We start from the raw sequence: 20,082 nt of genomic DNA on the forward strand, positions 1-20,082 counted from the left end.
ATTGTGTCCTGCTGGAAAGTGTACATTCATAGATTGTAGCTGAGGATGTGATTGGACATGACTGTGATGCCACTCCCTCTCTCTGAAGTCAAATTACCTGCTGTTTTTCATTACATGCATGCCTTACATAAAGCACAGGAGGGCAGTGAGAATCTGAATCACTGTCTTCAGCAAGGGAGAAAATTGGACAAAGAAAATTTAGGAAGATTTATTAGGTCAATCTTTATAGAATCGTTGAACAAGTGCAGCACAGAAAATGCTATTTTTGCCCATTGAGTTTGTTCTGACTTTTTGGAAAAGCATTCTAGTTACAGAATCATAGAAATATACAGTATGGAAACAGACCCTTTGGTCCCACTCGTCTGTGCTGCATAGATATCCTAACCTAATCTCGTCCCATTTGCCAGCACTTCTCCCATAACCCCCTCAATACTACTTATTCATATACCCATACAAGTGCCTTTCAAATGCAGTAATTGTGCCAGCCTCCATCATTTCCTCTGGCAGCTCATTCCATACGTGTACCACCCTCTGTCTGAAAACGTTGCTCCTTAGCTTCCTTTTGTATCTTTCCCCTCTCATCCTGAATCTGTGCCCTCTAGTTCTGGATTCCCTCATCCCAGGGAAAAGACCTTGTCTGTTTCTCCTATCCATGCCCCTCATAATTTTGTAAACCTCTATAAGGTCACCCCTCAGCCTCCGACGCTCCAGGAAAAACAGCCCCAGCCTGTTCAGCCTCTCCCTTTGGCTCAAATCCTCCAACCCTGGCAACATCCGTGTAAATCTTTTCTGAACTCTTTCAAATTTCACACCATCCTTCCAATTTATCTAAATCTGCGATTTATCTAAATCTGCCATTGCTGAGCCTATTGGCCCATTTGATCAAGATCCTGTTGATCTGAGGTAATCTAAGGTAACCTTTTTTGCTGTCCTCTACATTCCCAATTTTGGTGATATCTGCAAATTAACTAACTTTTATCTCCTAAGCTTACATCTGAATCATTTATCTAAATGATGAAAAGCAGTGGGCCAGCATCAATCCTTGTGGTACATCACTGGTCTGAAAAGCAGCCCTCCACCACCAGCCTCTGTGTTCTGCCTTCGAGCCAGTTCTATCCAAATGGCTAGTTCTCCCTGTATTTCATGAGATATAACCTTGCTCACCAATCTACATGAAAAACCTTGTCAAATGCCTAACTGAAGTCCAGATAGATCGCACCTACGCTAGTCCTACTTGCCTGATCTTTTTCCATTTCCGGCTCTTTCAAGAATTTATCTAGTTCCCGTCACCATGTTTTTGAGCAATGCATTCTCAAACCTAATTGCATATTGCATAAAAATGTTTTTGCAAGTTGCCTCTTGTTCTTTTGCCAATCACCTTAAGTTTGTGCCCTCTGATTATTGGTTCTGAAGACATTGAATAAAAAGAAATGGTTTCCAATATAATTTAACTCTGTGATTTTTACATGCCTATCAAATTTTTTCTTTAACATTTTGGGTGGTGGAGGGAAAGCAAGACATGGTACAAGCCACAATTTTAAAATTTGCAGACCATACAAAACTTCAAGTTGTGACAAATAGCAAAAAAGATCATAAACCTGAAAAGTACAGAGACTTGTGGAATGGTGGATCAAGATAGCTGAAAATAAATAGAGAGATGTGAAGTGATAGATTTCATTAAGAAGAATGAGGATGGCTAATACTCAAAAAATGCTGTAGTACCATTTTAGAAATCAGAGTTGGGGATTGGTGGTGTGGAAGGACACTGGCTTTGGTATTGATTTAAAGTTGAATATTTTGTCCGTTGGTTCGTCTTGTATTGTATGTTCATGAGGTGTACATTGGTTTGCTCGTTTTTTGCATTTCTTTTCCAGGATGTAGTGTAGCTCAGGAAATCATTTATTTATTATTTATTATTGATTTATTGTCTAACAGCAAAAACCTGTTAGGTGAAAAGTGAATGTTGCTTTTCCTTAGTGGGATTTATTATGATAAAAATTCTAAGTCATAAGTGTAAAGGTCAGCTTTTTGAAGGAACATGATATGGATGTACTTTCCAATTTTAAATAAACAGAACTTTGCAGAAAGTGATTCAACTACAAATTGTCTCTTATTTTGCCATGAAAAATAAAAACGCTTTGTCAGTGATGCAGGCAACTGGAGAACAGAGATCTAAGGTGATAAAGCTGGAAAATGGAGATTTTTTTTTAAATGCAGTGAATTATAACCTGAATCCCTGCCTGGAAGGGTAATGGAATCAGATTTCATAGCAACTTTCTGAAGGGAAATGAATACTGTACACAGTTGTCAGGAAGATAATTAATGGATTATGGTTAAATATCAGTACAATGTGATTAACATAATTCTTGAAACAACCAAGACAGTAGAATATGATGATGTGGAAATGCTGGAGTTGGACTGGGGTAGACAAGGTCAAAAATCAAATGACACCAGGTTATGGTCCAACAGGTTTATTTTAAACTGAAAGCTTTTGGAGCTCAGCTCCTTCCTCGGGGAGATAGTTAGATCTTCTCTTTTAGGAGATATCAGCCTAAGCCTATATTTGTCCATGTCTTGCTACATATGGTCACAGACTGTTTTAATATCTGAGGAGTTACAAACTGAACTGTACACACTCTGCAATTATCACTGAACATCCCTATACTAATTCCATGATAGAGGGAAGGTCATTGATGAAGCAGATGAAGGTTGAACTTAATACTCTGCTCTGAGAAACATCTGAATGAATGCTCTTGAATTGAGATGATCATCCTCCAAAAAATTCAGCTATCTTCTCTTGTGTCAGGTATAACTCAAACCGGTGAAGACTATCCCTAATTTCCATTGACTTTTATTTTTCAGTGGTTTCTGTCACATTTTAATGCTGCTTTTGGGAAAACCGTTTTCACTTCAGCCCTGGAATTCAGTCCTTTTGTCTGTTTTGACCAAGACTGTAATGACATCTGGAGTGAAGTAGTCTTGGCGAACTCATTAGGCATCAGTAAGCAGGATATTGTTGAGTAAGCACCACTTGGTAGCACCATCAGTTATACCTTCTGTAATGTATCTGATGAGCAAGAGTAAATTAGTGGAGCAATACTTTGCCAGTTGGATTTAGTTGTTTATTGTGTAACTCCTTGGTTCTCTGTTTTAAGTGGTTCAAGTTGAGCATGATTATTCTCATAATAAGTCATTTAACAATGATGTATCCGCAGATGAACACAAAAGGCTAAAGCATGTGCAGTAATCATCAGCTAGAAGGGCCAACTAGATGCTACACCCAAGGTTACTCCTGAGGTCTGTACTGTAGCAGAATGGTGTTTTCAACCAATTTGATTCACTCCACAATATGTCAAGAAATAGCCAAGTACACTGAACACAACAAAGGCTCTGCCCCAGAGAAAATACAGATGCAGTATGTAAGGCTGGTGCTTCAGAACTAGCTCTAAGACAACTTTGCAGGAGTTCTCTAGATAACTGTTTCCATGTATCTACCCAAAGAAGAGGAAACTAGATTAAGTATATCTGCCCACAAAAAGCAAATCAAATCCAACCTGCCCAAGTATCATTAATACTACCAAGAGACATTTGCTCACCAATGCTTCGAATTCTGCCAGGATCTCTTGGCTGTGGGCCTCATTACAGCCTTGTTTGACACACAGGCGAAAGAGGCAAATTCAGAAGCTGAACAAGAATAAATGCCTTTGACTTTGAAGCATCATTTTACTAAGTGTGGCATCAAGGAACTCATGTAAAATTAAAGTCAACTGGAACTGATAGGTTCAGGCATGTGGGGGAATTATGGTGCCTGGATCTCCACTGACACTATTCATTCCTGGCAAAGAGAAAAATGTGAGTATCTATTGGAGGCCAATCATCTTTGCTTTGAGATGTCTTTGCATGGGTTCCTTGACCCAACCAACTTCAACTGCTTTACCAGTGACTACTCTCCCCCATCATGAATTCAGAAGTTGCTTATTTTAAATCTGAGATTGATAAATTATTAAGTAAGGCTGTTGGGGGATATGGGCCAAAGGCAAGTATATGGAATTAGCCCACAGATCAGCTATGAGCTCATTGAATGGTGGTACAGACTTAAGGGGCTGATTGGCCAACTTCTGTTCATATATTCCTTTGTTACTTTCTGTGGGAATTTTACTACGCAAAATTCAATTACATTCACAACTCCTCCAACACTGAAGTAGTCAGTTCCTGCATGCAGCAAAACTGGAATGAAATTTTGGTTTGAGCTGATAATTGGCAAATAATAAATGGCTTGGACTTATGTAGTGCAATGTCCATATCTTATAAGATGGAGCCTAATCACCTCACTTTGATAGTTAATGGTAATAACCACGCCCCGCCATTACCAACATTCTGGTGTGAGGGGGGATAGTGTTAGTATTGACAGGAAATCTAATTAAACTAGCTGTGTACATACTGTAGGTACAACTGCAGGTTGTAAATTGGGTATTCTCGGCGCATGATTCATCTGTGACTACCCATAGCCTTTTGAGCATCTATTAGGTAGAAGTTAGGAGTGTGTTGCATACTGTCCACATGTCTTGGTGAAGGCAACTCCACCAGGAGCTTAACACCATCCAGGATTAAACTCTGCATGATCAGATCAGGAAACCAAAGAAAATCCTAGTTGTATTCTACAGAGCTTTGATAATATCCCATGTGGCTTACTGAATGTAGACTTAAAAAAGAATTATATCCTTGTGATGGAGGTGATATGGTGACGATGCACTAGCTTAGTTCCTGGGGTGATAGGCTGAGAAATTGTGTGTAGAGTTGATTTAATTGAAACATGCAAGATTCTGAAGTGATTTGTTGAGGTAAATGCAGAGATTGTTGCTGTTGACTAGTAAATCTAGAATGGGATGACGATTAACGAATAAATAATTTGAGTTTGATATGAACAAAATATTAATTCAAAAGGCTGAGAATCTTCAAATCTCCACTTTAGAAGCCTATGGCCAACTGGCATAGAGTGCAGGGTGGGAAATGGTGTTGAAGCAGGAGATCAATTGCAGTTGTTCATTGATCAGCTTGAGAACATACGCATATATATGAAGAGGGCTTGCAGTAGAGTGTATACCTGTGCAATGCTGTGTCAGTTCTTAGCTCCACTTTGAAGCTTTTTCCTGCTTGATTAATGCTCTGTACCAACAAATGTGAAAAATAAATATTTTTATTAAGAGGCTCTGAGGGGGTTTAAGGCATCCACTGACCTGCTGTGAAAACTCTGCTCACATTTTGACCTGATGTCACATATTCTACCACAGTATTGGAAATAACCCTCCACATTCTAAATGAATCAACAATATTTTGAAACAAAATTAAGAATAAACCAACAATATTCTAAAAGAAAATATCAAATCACCAATGTTAGTGGTACCCCAAAATCCCAAATGAGGATCCACGTCTTTGTCAAAAACTAGTCAGTTCTTCCTTTGACCATACCATATCTGGGTGCGAGGTTTTATTGAAATCGATCTATTTGTTACGTGTTATATTGTCTTCACACAAACTGAAAAACAGGAGCAAAAACATTACCCCCATTCAACGTAAGTGGCAGAGGTAATATTTTAAAAATGTAGGAACAGGAGAAACAACAGCTCCTTTCCATCATTTAGTACAAACATGGTTGATCTTCTGCCTGATCTCCACTTCCCAACCTGCTTCCTGTGTCTCTTGACCACAAGTCTCTATCAAGATTTCCAAAGATTTGTAACTTTCTGAATCAAGAAATCTTTGCTCATCTGAAGCATACATGATTGAACCCATATCATGAGACTCTTCTGGATTTCCTAGTAGAGATATCAACCTCTTCAAGCTAATTCAGAGTACAGTTAGTTCTGCTATAAAGCGTGTTTCTTCAATGCAAATTGGCTATAACACGATTGAAGAATTTAGACCATTATTTGTAGACGTGAATTTTTCTTACCTGTATTTGCTATAAGGTGATTTTGATCCCATTGGTTTAAATGGTGCTGCTATTACGCAATTTGCTTAATGCAGAATCACATGGGAACATAACTACCGCATTATATCAGGACAGATTTTATTGCATTTTTTAGTGAAATCATCTGTAGACACAATTTATACAGCTTCTTTCCTCAGAAATCAAGCTGGTACACCTTCATCTTACCACTTGTACTGTAAGCTTATTAATCCTTAAAAAAATATTTTTTGGTCTGCATTTATTAATCCAGGTATGGTCTCGCCAAAGCCCTGTACAACAGTATTGAGAGGTTTTTTTTAAACCCTACTCTCAATCCCTTTGCAACAAAGGCTACCATTCAGTTTGCTTTCCTAATTGCTTGCTGTATCAGCATGTTAACTTTGTGTAAATCACACAAGCATATTTTGTGTCTCTCTGAACATGGAATATTTAGAAATTTTACACCTTTTAAAGATGTGCTGCTTTTGTATTGTTATTATCAAAGTGAATATCCACGCTTTTTCCCATATTTCACTCAGTCTGCCACTTTGTTACTCGTTTAATTTGTCAATATCTTTTTGCAAACTGTTTGTGCGCTCCTCACTGTGCATGTTCATATCATTTCGTATTGTCAGCAAATGCTGATACGTTACTTGTAGCCTCTTGTCTAAGCCTTTAATATAAATTAAATAGCTGAAGGCCCAGTATTGATCCTTGCAGCATTCCTAGTTACTACCTGCCCACTTGAAAACAATTGTCCCCAATATCTGGCTCTTGTCCATTAGCTCAGTCTTTATCCATGATCACACATAATCCCCAACCCCAGGTTCGATATTTTGCAAATTTTGATTTTGGTAACATACCAAATGGCTTTAAGAAATATAAGTAAACTAAATCTACTAGTCCGCTTTATCTCCCTTGCTGGTTAAGTCCTCAAAAGTCTCCTTAAAAATTGTCAAATACAAATTCCTTTAGTAAAACTGTATTGATTTTATCTGGTAATACAATAATTTTCTAAGTCCATTGTTAAGCCTTCATAGATTCCAGCATTTTCCTGATGACTGGTTTTCCTCTAACTCTGAGGGTGAAGCAACTCATTTGATTGGCACCAAATGTATGACCTTAAACACAAATTTACCATGAGCAAAGTATTTTGCAGCAATTCATTTTGGCATCTTTGACCGTACCTCAACCTGAGACTTTTATCACCAAGAAGAACAAGTCATTGCGCACATTGAAATACTAATATTTCCAAGTTCCTCTCAAAGTTACTTACCATTCTGGCTTGGAAATATTTTATCTTTCTTCATCGTCACCCTGTTAAAATCTTGCAGCTTCCTATATAATAACACGATGGGTGTATCTTCACTATACAGACTGCAGTGGTTTAAAAAGATGGCTTGCCATCACTTTTGTGCAAAATATTTTGGATTTGACAGCTAGGCTAGTCTCCCATGAATGAGTAAAAAGAGTGGCCATGTCTGAAATTGTTGATTCCTTGAAATTACTGATACCTGCCTGTACTTGCTTGAATATTCTCCTGTAGGTGACATGTAGAATATTCTGTACCCTAGAATATTAAATTTGGCTCAGTGACAAAACAACAGAACAATTTTGAAGTCAGCCATTACATGAAGTGCTGGTTATTGGTATTAATTAAGTGAATTCCCTCTAATTCTGAACAGCTAGTGCAACACTGCATCTTGTTGTTTTGGTTTGAATACAAACACAAGAAGGGTGAATTTCTGTAAGTGTCTCAGTGCTATCAGTTTTTGTGTGTAGGATATCTTTCCATGTTTGTGGATTCTTTCACTTTGAATTGTAACCATTTTAGTTTACTTATTAAATAATTCAAAATATCCAAATGGAGAAATTATGTAAAAGCAGACATAGATTCCTCATGTTTGCACTGTTTTTTGTATTTTGTTCCTCCACTGCTCCTTTTCCTTAACACAGGTGATGCTAGGCCAATCACATCTCCACTAAGTATATTTTTTTCAAGATATTGCTTTTAGCACATGTTTGAAGATGCCATTGCTTTACTGTGTACTTGCAGAGTAGTAACTTAATCACTTGTGTACCTAAAGTAGATCTGAATACAGGGTAGTACAGGGTAGACATAGTTCTCAGATAACACGTGTTCTGGCAGCACAATTTGCTTATAACATCGCTGATGAATTAAGGAAAGTTATTTTTGAGAACACTTACCTCTCTATTCGCAATAGTGCAATTCCAGCGGTGATTGTTTCATGCACTTCGTCTTGTGCAGTCACCGATGTACGCGTCAAAGGCTCTGCGCTGTTCTGGGCATGTGCCGATGCCAGCAATGGTCTTCATGCCGTTCAGGGCATGTACCGATGTTAGTGCTGGTCTTCATGCCGTTCAGGGCTTGTGCCAACGTCAGCTGCCAACAGAGAGCAGCTTTCTGTGAGAGGTACTGTACAGAGAACAGCTTTCTGAGAGAGATACATTGAGGAGCTTCCTGTAAAAGGTACACTTCTCATAGATTATCCCTTTATTTTGACCAAATGGAGGGGCACAGTGACAAGAATGTTAGCAAGATGCATCCTGGTGATTAACAGGAAAGAAGGAGTAAACACCATGATGAGCCCTGTCCCTGCAGCAACAACATTTTTAAATTTACGGTGTTAAACTTACTCTTGTTCATTGATAAATATGATTTATACCTTCATTCAGGCCATGCTGTACTTTATGTTAGACTTTGTGTTATGGGTGATTTTTGAGTGATTGTGAGTGATTTCTTTTTGGTGGTCTGCCCTACCCCACTTTTCCCATAGGCCCCATTATTTATATTAAGTGATTTTCTATTAAGCAAAGTCTTGCAGGAATGCAACTACAGTGTTACAGGAGAACTACCTGTACATTTATTGAGCACCATTTGAAGAAGCACTGAAAATAGCAAAAGCCAATTGAAAAAAAATGCAATATATTTGTATATTGTTTAAAGTTACAATGTTTAATCAGTGGATGAAATTAACATTAAATCAAATTGTAACATGAAGAATTAATTTTTAATTGAGTGGGTTAGTTGGTTTAGAATATAGATTAGATAAATGTCAAAGACACCGTGTTTGATCCCCATTCTAGCTTATGTGTTGCTTCCTTGCCCGACCTGCATAAAGCATGTGACTAATCACAGAATTCCACCCTTCCAGGAGAGAAATTTTTAAGTTAAGTTAAAATTAGACATATATTAGTAATACTGAGTTAAGCAAAGTATTGAAGATAACCTACTTATGTATAAAATAGATTTAGCTTCATGTTCTCTTTTACCAAGAGTAATTTTTAATTTTAGATTTATTAATTAATTTAGTTTAATTTACACCAGTGGCTGTGGTGGGATTTGAACCTCTGTCGTCAGCATTAACCTTGGCTTCTGTATTACTCACAAGTAACAGTAACTACAATTCTAAAGTTAGGGGTGAGGGAATTTGAAAGAATGCAGAGATCTCCAAATTTGTGCAGGTGAAGGCAGCAGACTAGGTTGAGTAAGTGGTTAGTTAAAAAGGCATATTGGATCTTGGGATTTATAAATGAAGGCACAGGGTTCAACAAATATGTTATGATGACCTTTATAAAACTGTATATTATGATCAATTGGAATTTTGTGTCCAGGTCTGGGTGCAGTAATTTAGGAATGATGAGGAGAGGGTACAGAAAAGATGCACAAGAATGGTTCTTGGATGCAGGAATAACTGAATTGCATAAATGGACTGGAGAAACTGCGGTGTTCTCCTTTCGATTAGAGAAGGTTGAAAGGAGATTTGATCAAAGTGTTCATGTCTATATTGGACACATGGATAGAAACTGTTCCCTTTGTCTTTAGGATTGAGAATCCAAGGCCTACTATTTGAGGTGATTGCCAAAAGAATCAAATGCACTATGCGAGAAATTGTACATAGAATGAGTGGTTAGAATCTGAATTTGTGTCTGAATGTGAGGAGGAGGCATATGCAGTTTTGGCTTTCAAAAATGAATTGGATGAGCATCTGAAGAAAGAAGTTGCAGGATTATTGGGTAAGGGTATGGACTGGGACAAGCTAAATTGCTTTTGCAGAGAGCTGATATGGACATAACTGACTGGATGACCTCCTGTGTTGCAACCATTTGCATTGTCATGGTAAACAAGTATATTTACCATTACTTGAATTGTTGTGCTTGGCTTCCTGTGGAATTCTGAGGGACACAATCTCAAGTCCATCCCCACTTTTGGTTACAAAACTTGTTCTTTTCAAACTCTTATGCTGAAGGTTTAGAACTTTCAGATCAGAAAAGTTCATGAATTGAGAATGGATACCGCACAACTGTGAAAGAAGATGTAACTTATCCATTTGAAGTTTGACTGTTTTAAAACAAATTGTAAATTTTAATATATGTATTTTCTGACTCCTTTGGTTAACCAAAGGTTTCATTTGTCCCATAAGAGAATCAGAAGCTAATCTGCCCATCAGCCTTTCCATATGGCATTGCTGAAGTAAGGGTGAGATATTGAACTTTCTGATTCTCTTTCACTCTAACTGCTGCTCTTCAGACAGGTGCCCAGTATGTAATGTCACAACTCACTGGTGCAGTGCACTGGAAATCAAGTCCCATCAATTGTCACAAATGTGAAAATTTGATTAAAACACAAAGTTGCTCAATTCTATCTAAATGTCTAATTCAGGTTAAAGTTATATGCAAACCAGTTTTTTTCTGTTAACAGAAAAACAATTGCATGTTGTAATCAACTGTTTTGATCAGTTAGAAAAAGTAAACAAATTGAATGCTAATCTGTAACTTAAACTCCACCCCTTTCTTAAAATTTCCATATACATACAAACAGACAAGACTCAAATATTATAGTGAGGAATGAAAAAGCAGTCAGAAGCACGATTCTAGCACCAGCCTGTATCATGGATGTCAGTGCATTGTTTTCATGTTGCTCTATTTGATTCCTTCTGACTCTTCACTGATGACATTTCATGTAAGTATATCGTTACATTCAATAGGAAGGGAGAATAGCCAGAGACTAGTGGACCTGTGGAATTCATTGCCATGAGGCGCAGTGGAGGCCGGGATGTTCAATGTCTTCAAGACAGGGATTGATAAATTCTTGATCTCGCAAGGAATTAAGGCTATGGGGGAAGAGTGCGGGTAAGTGGAGTTGAAATACCCATCAGCCATGATTAAATAGCGGAATGGACTCAATAGGCCGAATGGCCTTACTTCTACCTCTATGTCTTGTGACCTAATGGAATAGAGGGATACAGATCTTGTAAATGAAGACCGTTTTAGTAGATCATAGAACAATACAGCACAGAACAGGCCCTTCGGCCCACGATGTTGTGCCGAACATTTGTCCTAGCTTGAGCACCTATCCATGTACCTATCCAATTGCCGCTTAAAGGTCACCAATGATTCTGACTCTGCCATTCCCACAGGCAGCGCATTCCATGCCCCCACCACTCTCTGGGTAAAGAACCTACCCCTGACATCCCCCTTATACCTTCCACCCTTCACCTTCAATTTATGTCCCCTTGTAACACTCTGTTGTACCCGGGGAAAAAAGTCTCTAACTGTCTACTCTATCTATTCCCCTGATCATCTTATAAACCTCTATCAAGTCACCTCTCATCCTTTGCCGTTCCAATGAGAAAAGGCCTAGTACTCTCAACCTTTCCTCGTACGACCTATTCTCCATTCCAGGCAACATCCTGGTAAATCTCCTCTGCACCCTCTCCAAAGCTTCCACATCTTTCCTAAAGTGAGGTGACCAGAACTGCACACAGTACTCCAAATGTGGCCTTACCAAGGTCCTGTACAACTGCAACATTACCTCACGACTCTTGAATTCACTCCCTCTGCTAATGAACACTAATACACCATAGGCCTTCTTACAAGCTCTATCCACCTGAGTGGCAACTTTCAAAGAGCTATGAACATAGACCCCAAGATCCCTCTGCTCCTCCACCATACTAAGAACCCTACCGTTAACCCTGTATTCCACATTCTTATTTGTCCTTTCAAAATGGACAACCTTACACTTGACCGAGGCGAATTCCATCTGCCACTCCTCATCCCAGCTCTTGCAGCTGACAACAGCCCTCCGCACTATCCACAACTCCACCAATCTTCGTATCGTCTTCAAATTTACTGACTCCTCTTCCAAGTCATTAATAAAAATTACAAATAGCAGAGGACCCAGAACTGATCCCTACGGAACTCCACTTGTAACTGGGCTCCAGGCTGAATATTTAGCATCTACCACCACTCTCTGACTTCAACCGGTTAGCCAGTTCTCTATCCAACTGGCCAAATTTCCCACTATCCCATGCCTCCTGACTTTCCGCATAAGCCTACCGTGGGGAATCTTATCAAATGCCTAAAATCCACTACGTCCACTGCTCTACCCTCATCCATATGCTTGGGCACCTCCTCAAAGAATTCAATAAGACTTGTAAGGTAAAACCTACCCCTCTCAAATCCGTGCTGGCTGTCCCTAATCAAGCAGTGTCTTTCCAGATACTCATAAATGCTATCCCTTAGTACCCTTTTCATTACTTTGCCTACCACCGAAGTAAGACTAACTGTCCTGTAATTCCTGGGGTTATCCCTATTCCCTTTTTTGAACAGGGGCACAACATTCGCCACTCTCCAGTTCCCTGGTACCACCCCCGTTGACATTGAAGACAAAAAGCTCATTGCCAATGGCTCTGCAATTTCCTCTCTTCCTTCCCACATAATCCTTAGATATATCCCTAAGGGAAGGGCAAAATATTTTGGCACAGACTTGGAGGGCTAAAAGGCCTGTTCCTGTGTTTTATTCTTTGATTCTTGTCCTTTCACGTGTTGTTGAAGATTTGCTCATTCAGGGCCTCTGAAGCTCATCTTTTCCCTTTTCATTTCACCAAGGGATTTGCAGAGAGTAACTCAGAGGGACGTTGAAGCAGAGTAACTAGATGCCAGATGCTTTACTTTTCCACACAGAAAAGAGAGAGAGAGAGAGAGGTGGATGCTTTCTGTTGGCAGGCTGGATATTTCTATTGTATGATACACATACCAGGCTGTAGCCACCTACCCAGGACGCAGTCAAGTACTCGTTATGCTGAGACCTCTTGAGCCGACAGCAACTGGTACTGATTAGTATTTCAATCTATCTGATCAATACTGTCCCTGTGCAAAATGACCATGAATGCACTCGAACAGTGCTGGTTTATCTGGAATTCTTCCTTGTTTCTCCAATAAGGCAACATTGCATATACAACTCCAGAATATGCTGTAGTAACTTGTTTTGTAAACATAATCTTCGGCAGCTTCTTTGGCTTAAAGCAATATTTTTATCCATTTTTATACCAGTCCCAAAAAAAGGTGTCATTTACTGTTAAGAATATGCAGCAGAACTTCTTTTGATTGTCCAGAGCATTTAAAATAGGGCATTAGGAGCTAAAGTTGTTGTGTTATCACATTAAGGTTAATGTCCATTTAAGTGTTCAACATTCCAAATGAGCTATGTACCTGCCTGTTATTGTACAGCCATAACTGTCTGCAGTGCAGCTCTTGAAGCACCGGTTGTGTCTGGTGATTATGGTGTACTCGTATATATTAGTTCAGCTGTAAATAAAATCACCAGAGATCTTCAAGTAAATCGAATCCACATATATAATTTGGTTACATTTAGATAAAACAAAAATACTCCGTCAGAAGTCTCACAACATCAGATTATAGTCACTGTTACACCTCCTGATGAAGGAGCAGCGCTCTGAAAGCTTATGATTTACAGTAGACCTGTTGGACTTGTGTGACTTCTGCCTTTGTCCGTCTGAGTCCAACACCGGCACCTCCACATCACAAGAATACTGTTACATGGTGTGCAGATGAGATCTTTTTTTCTTTAGGAAATAGAACAAATAAGAAATCAATCGCATAAACTTGAATGCCAAGGGGAGCAGCAGAAAACAAAATATAACAGTAATCGAAAAGTTTCCAATACACTAAAGAGAAGAAAATTAGATTTCTTTACAAATTGAGTATTTGAGTTGGCCAAGTTTGTTCAGGCATTTAGCTGATTCAAGCCCATCCCATCTAAAGGCTGTGTGAAATTTGAATAGCCATTGGATGTCAGTCTTGCACTGAAATGAGATAAAGTACACATAAATTCAAGCAATAAATAAAGGTGGGCTGAATTCAGGAACAGCAGTGAGCCAACAGAATAAGCCCCAAAGCAAAGTTCAAGCCAAGAAATAGAAAAGAAACACAAAGTATAAAGCCAAAAGCACAAACCATATCCTCAAGCATGAACTGGAAAATCACAGACCTCCTATCCAAACTGAAATGTTTTCAACACATTGCAGCTAAGGTTCATAGACCAGTTGCACAGCAGTTGGTATTGAGAGATTAGATAATCAACATTTCTGAAGAGGACCAGAAAGATCCCATAAAGAGTGCTGGAAGATCAGTATAGGTAGGAATAATTTGCGAAGAATTGATGTCCCACAAGTAAAAGTTGCAGGAATTATAGATACATTTTTAGCAGCAACCAAAGTTTTAAAAGATTAATTAATGGTATGTGGATGTCACTGGCTGGGCCAGCAATTGTTGCTCATCCTCACTTGCCCTTCAGAATGTGATTGTGAGTTGCCCTCTTGAACCACTATATTTGATTTGGTGTAGACATTGAGTTCACCTGCACCAATTGGACTGCAGTCGTGAGTCAGCAATATGACTGCCCAAAGACAGAACTGTGGCACAGATAATGGATTGGTGATTGCATCAGCTTTTATCAAAGCATTCAAAATAGCTCTGGGAAAGAAAGGAAAGGTCATTGTATTTGTTCGTTGCTCACCAGATGTCAGAAAAAATGAAGCCACTGTAGCCAGACAGTACTACCTGTGAGCATTGTACTGCAGCCAGTACTGACATTGCAAGCAAGATACGAACAGTATGCAAGCTGTGTGGCAAGTGGCATTCTACTGTATTCACTGTGAAGCTTTGTTGCTATCCAAGATCTGTGTGAGGCCTGCAGTACAATGTGACATTGAGCCTGCATGTGTAAGAAATGCTGCTCCAAAGATATAGTCAGATGTTACAAAGAGGACAGGTGCAGCAGTAGAGCAACAACAGCAATGCATATGCCAGAGACCTGAATCAAAATATGCAGTATAGTTATGGCAATTCGGTATGGAAACCACAAATATTTTACCTGGCAGATATGAGCAGACAATGGCAGGATAGCCAGCTTGAATAGCTCTTTCAAGCTGTGACTATCCATGAGATCAACAAGGTACCTACGGAGGCAGAAGAGACGAAGAACAGCCCAGAGTGAAATGCGCACTTCCAGAAGGTTACAACACAATGAGATCTGGCAAAGTTGTCAAACTGCCAAAACATTATATGCACTCTTCATCTTCTGTATTTTTCAGTTTTACATTGCCTATCTGTGTGCAACTAATTTTTCTATCACTCAATGTTTGTGTTTTCACTTGTAGCATAAAAAGCCACCTTTTGGGGGAAGGAAAGGAATATTGTATTATTACCTTTTGAAATGATGTTCCTTTAAGCTCTGAACATGCAATTGTGCCAAGTACCCAGATGTTACTACATAACCAAAGTCTGCACTAGTACTTGAGGCGTAGGCTGTCAGGGGATTACCCTGTACCGTATGTCTTAGTTTACCTAGATAGAATCCCACTAGAGATTTTCAAGTAGACTAAATTCACAAACTACATTTGTGTTAATTTACTGTACAAGTTGACTAATTGTTTACCTGGTCCCAACAAGTTCACAATAAACTTGATGAGTTGAAAATAAATTTCAAATAAAAATACAGTTGATAATAGCGATCTGAAATAAAAACAGTAATTGCTGGAGAAGTACAGCAGGTCTGGCAGTATCTGTGAAGAGAGTAACAGAGTTAATGTTTCAAGCTCAATGAGACTCTTAACAAACGTAAATGAGATGAAAATGAATGAGGAGAGGGTAAAAAAAGAGAGTCAAGGTCGGAAGAAAGTGGGGCAGGAACAAACCGAGATAATTGGTCTGCCAGAGCAATTCTGTTTGTTTTGGAATTTTGGAAGAAGGTAGAAGCAGGCTGTGCAAGGTTGGGCAGCTATGAGGTGGGAAGCTGTGGAGGGAAGAGTTCCAGAGGAGGTGATATTAATGACAGTCCTGGGAACAATAGCTGATGTTCAGTGATAGGGTCACGTTCAAGAGAGAGATAGATGGAAGAGTCTGAGAGTTGGCACTCAGCCTCTGTCAGCATGTCCGATGACAACAGATCTAGCCTTGTCAGTAGGTTTTATAAAATCAGAGCTAGACCTGATAATTGAATACCTCAAACCTGATCTCAACCAATGTTAATTCTGTGTCTATTTCCACAGATGTTGCCAGACCGTTGAGTTTCACTAGCACTTGCCATTGTTATATTAAAAGAAATTCAACTCTTATCTCAAAGAAAGCCCCACTGAATTGTATCTATTCCTGAGTTTTAAATTAAAAATAAGTTTGAAGTTTGCACTCTGCTGCATCTGCATTAAATTTTTTTTGAAAAAATACAAAGTTTTAAGAAAAAGCTGAAATTTGAGTGGATTTAATTTAGCAGAAGCAATATTTAATTAGAAAGGAGAATTGCTGCTGGGAATGTCTAGTACATAAAGGGATGTTTTCAGATTAGACCAATTAATAATTTTCTTCCAAAATGTCTGGAACTTTGGGCAGTCAGGAATGCACGAGAAGGCTGGAACAAGTAACATATTAGAATTCTATTAGAAAATCCCTCTCTGTCACTTTCTGTGCCCTTCCTCTATTTAAATGATACTTATCCTTCTATTCTTCATGCCAAAGTGCATGACCTCATTTTCCCATGTTATATCCCATCTGCCAAGTTTTTGCTAGTCTCTTGTCTACACTACTTTGAGGACTCTGTGTTTTCCTCGCTACTTGCTTTCTCACCTGTTTTTGTACCATTCATAAACTTGTCAACTTTACATTTCCTTCCTTCATCCAAGCCATTAATCTGTATTAACAACTTGTGAACCTTGTGGCACTCCACTAGTTACAGATTGAATAAATTTTCAGGATGGCAATCTCTATGGTTTCTGTTGTGTTGTCATAGTCTGATCAAACTACAGGGACTGCTCTCATTTTGAGAGAAGCAACTGGTGGTTCAACCGGAGAGCCACCAGACCTCAGGCAAGGGAAGAGGTTGAGAAGGAGGATCCTTCATGGTAACCTCCAATCTGTGATGGGAATTGAACCCACGCTGTTGGTATCACACTGCTCTGTAAACAACAGTCCAGCCAAATGAGCTAAACTGATTTCCCCTTTGATTTCTATTGGTTAGCAACACTTCAAGTATACGAGCTCCACCATCATGGTTCTTAATAAGTAGCCTTATATGCAGTACCAAATGAAAATTTTGGTCCTTTAGTACTTTGTTTCAGCTTAGACATTGAGATCAGTTAGAGTCATAGCATGGAAACAGACCCTTCAGTCCAACCCAACCATGCTGACCAGATATCCCAACCCAATCTAGTCCCACCTGCCAGCACCCAATCCATATCCCTCCAAACCCTTTCTATTCATATACCCATCCAAACGCCTCTTAAATGTTGCAATTGTACGAGCCTCCACCTCTTCCTCTGGAAGTTCATTCCATACCCGTACTACCCGCTGTGTGAAAATGTTGCCCCTTAGGTCTCTTTTATATCTTCCCTAAGCCTATGCCCTCTAGTTCTGGACTCCCCGACCCCAGGGAAAAGACTTTGTCTATTTACCCTATCCTGCCCCTCATAATTTTGTCAACCTCTGTAAGGTCACCCCTCAGCCACCGATGCTCCAGGGAAAACAGTCCCAGCCTGTTCAGCCTCTCCCTGTAGTTCAAATCCTCCAACCCTGGCAACATCCTTGTAAATCTTTTCTGAACACTTTCAAGTTTCACATCATTTTTCCGATAGGAAGGAGATCAGAATTGCACGCAATATTCCAACAGTGGCCTAACCAATGTTCTGTACAGCTGCAACATGACCTCCCAACTTCTGTACTCAATACTCTGACCAATAAAAGAAAGCATACCAAACGCCGTCTTCACTATCCTATCTACATGTGACTCCACTTTGAAGGAGCTATGAACCTGCACTCCCAAGGTCTTTGTTCAGCAACACTCCTGAGGACCTTGCCATTAAGTGTATAAGTCCTGCTAAGATTTGCTTTCCCAAAATGCAGCACCTCACATTTATCTGAATTAAACTCCATCTGCCACTTCTCAGCCCATTGGCCTATCTGGTCAAGCTCCCATTGTAATCTGAGGTAACCCTCTTCACTGTCCACTACACCTCCAATTTTGGGGTCATCTGCAAACTTACTAACTGTACCTCTTATGCTCGAATTCAAATCATTTATGTAAATGACAAAAAGTAGAGGACCCAGCACCAATCCTTGTGGCACTCCACTAGTCACAGACCTCCAGTCTGAAAAACAACTCTCCACCACCATCCTTTGTCTTCTACCTTTGAGCCAGTTCTGTATCCAAATGGCTAGTTCTCCCTTTATTCCATGAGATCTAACCTTGCTAATGAGTCTCCCATGGGGAACCTTGTCGAATGCCTTACTGAAGTCCATATAGATCAGATCTACTGCTCTGCCCTCATCAATCCTCTTTGTTACTTCTTCAAAACACTCAATCAAGTTTTTGAGACATGATTTCCCACGCACAAAGCCATATTGACTATCCCGAATCAGTCCTTGCCTTTCCAAATACATGTACATCCTGTCCCTCAGAATTCCCTCCAACAACTTGCCCACCACCAAGGTCAGGCTCACTGGTCTATAGTTCCTTGGCTTGTCCTTACCGCCCTTCTTAAACAGTAGCATGACGTTTGCCAACCTCCAGTCTTCTGGCACCTCACCTGTGACTATTGATGATACAAATATCTCAGCAAGAAACCTAGCAATCAGTTCTCTAGCTTTCCACAGTGTTCGAGGGTACACCTGATCAGGTCCTGGGGATTTATCCACCTTTACCTGTTTCAAGACATCCAGCACTTCCTCCTCTGTAATATGGACATTTTGCAAGGTGTCACCATCTATTTCCCTACAGTCTATATCTTCCATATCCTTTTCCACAGTAAATACTGATGCAAAATACTCATTTAGTATGTTGTGGTTCTGTTCGCCGAGCTGGAAGTTTTTGTTGCAAACGTTTCGTCCCCTGGCTAGGCGACATCATCAGTGCTCTGGAGCCTCCTGTGAAGCGCTTCTTTGATGTTTCTTCCGGTATTTATAGTGGTCTGTCCTTGCCGCTTCCGGGTGTCAGTTTCAGCTGTCCGCTGTAGTGGTTGGTATATTGGGTCCAGGTCGATGTGTTTGTTGATGGAGTTTGTGGATGAATGCCATGCCTCTAGGAATTCCCTGGCTGTTCTCTGTCTGGCTTCCCTATGATAGTAGTGTTTTCCCAGTTGAATTCATGTTGCTTGTTGTCTGCGTGTGTGGCTACTAGGGATAGCTGGTCGTGTCGTTTCGTGGCTAGTTGATGTTCATGTATGCGGATTGTTAGCTGTCTTCCTGTTTGTCCTATATAGTGTTTTGTGCAGTCCTTGCATGGTATTTTGTAAACTACATTAGTTTTGCTCATGTTGGGTATCGGGTCCTTTATTCTAGTGAGTTGTTGTCTGAGCGTGGCTGTTGGTTTGTGTGCCGTTATGAGTCCTAAGGGTCGCAGTAGTCTGGCTGTCAGTTCTGAAATGCTCCTGATGTATGGTGGTGTGGCTAGTCCTTTTGGTTGTGGCATGTCCTCGTTCCGTGGTCTGTCTCTTAGGCATCTGTTGATAAAGTTGCGCGGGTATCCGTTTTTGGCGAATACCTTGTATAGGTGTTCCTCTTCCTCTTTTTGCAGTTCTGGTGTACTGCAGTGTGTTGTGGCTCTTTTGAATAGGGTCCTGATGCAGCTTTGTTTGTGTGTGTTGGGGTGGTTACTTTCATAGTTTAGGACTTGGTCTGTGTGTGTTGTTTTCCTGTGTACCCTTGTGGTGAATTCTCCGTTCGGTGTTCTCTGTACTATCACGTCTAGGAATGGGAGTTGGCTATCCTTTTCTTCTTCTCTCGTGAATCGGATTCCTGTGAGTGTGGCGTTGATGATC

General features: G+C 39.9%; 1 protein-coding gene across 2 annotated transcripts in view; it reads left to right on the forward strand.

Annotated features, from left to right (window-relative positions):
• The window catches only part of LOC132820228 (transmembrane gamma-carboxyglutamic acid protein 3), a 62,266-nt gene that overhangs the window by 2,178 nt on the left and 40,006 nt on the right, over window positions 1-20,082 (forward strand). The window contains exon 1 of one of the 2 annotated variants that reach the window (XM_060832223.1): window positions 11,042-11,104. The exons of the other annotated variant lie outside the window; for it this stretch is intronic. The gene's annotated coding sequence lies outside the window, so the exon portion shown is untranslated. Of the gene's footprint in view, window positions 1-11,041; window positions 11,105-20,082 lie in introns of those variants that run through there. 2 annotated transcript variants of the gene reach the window in all.

Source organism: Hemiscyllium ocellatum, chromosome 11 (genome assembly GCF_020745735.1).
Source record: "Hemiscyllium ocellatum isolate sHemOce1 chromosome 11, sHemOce1.pat.X.cur, whole genome shotgun sequence".
NCBI classification, from domain to species: domain Eukaryota; kingdom Metazoa; phylum Chordata; class Chondrichthyes; order Orectolobiformes; family Hemiscylliidae; genus Hemiscyllium; species Hemiscyllium ocellatum.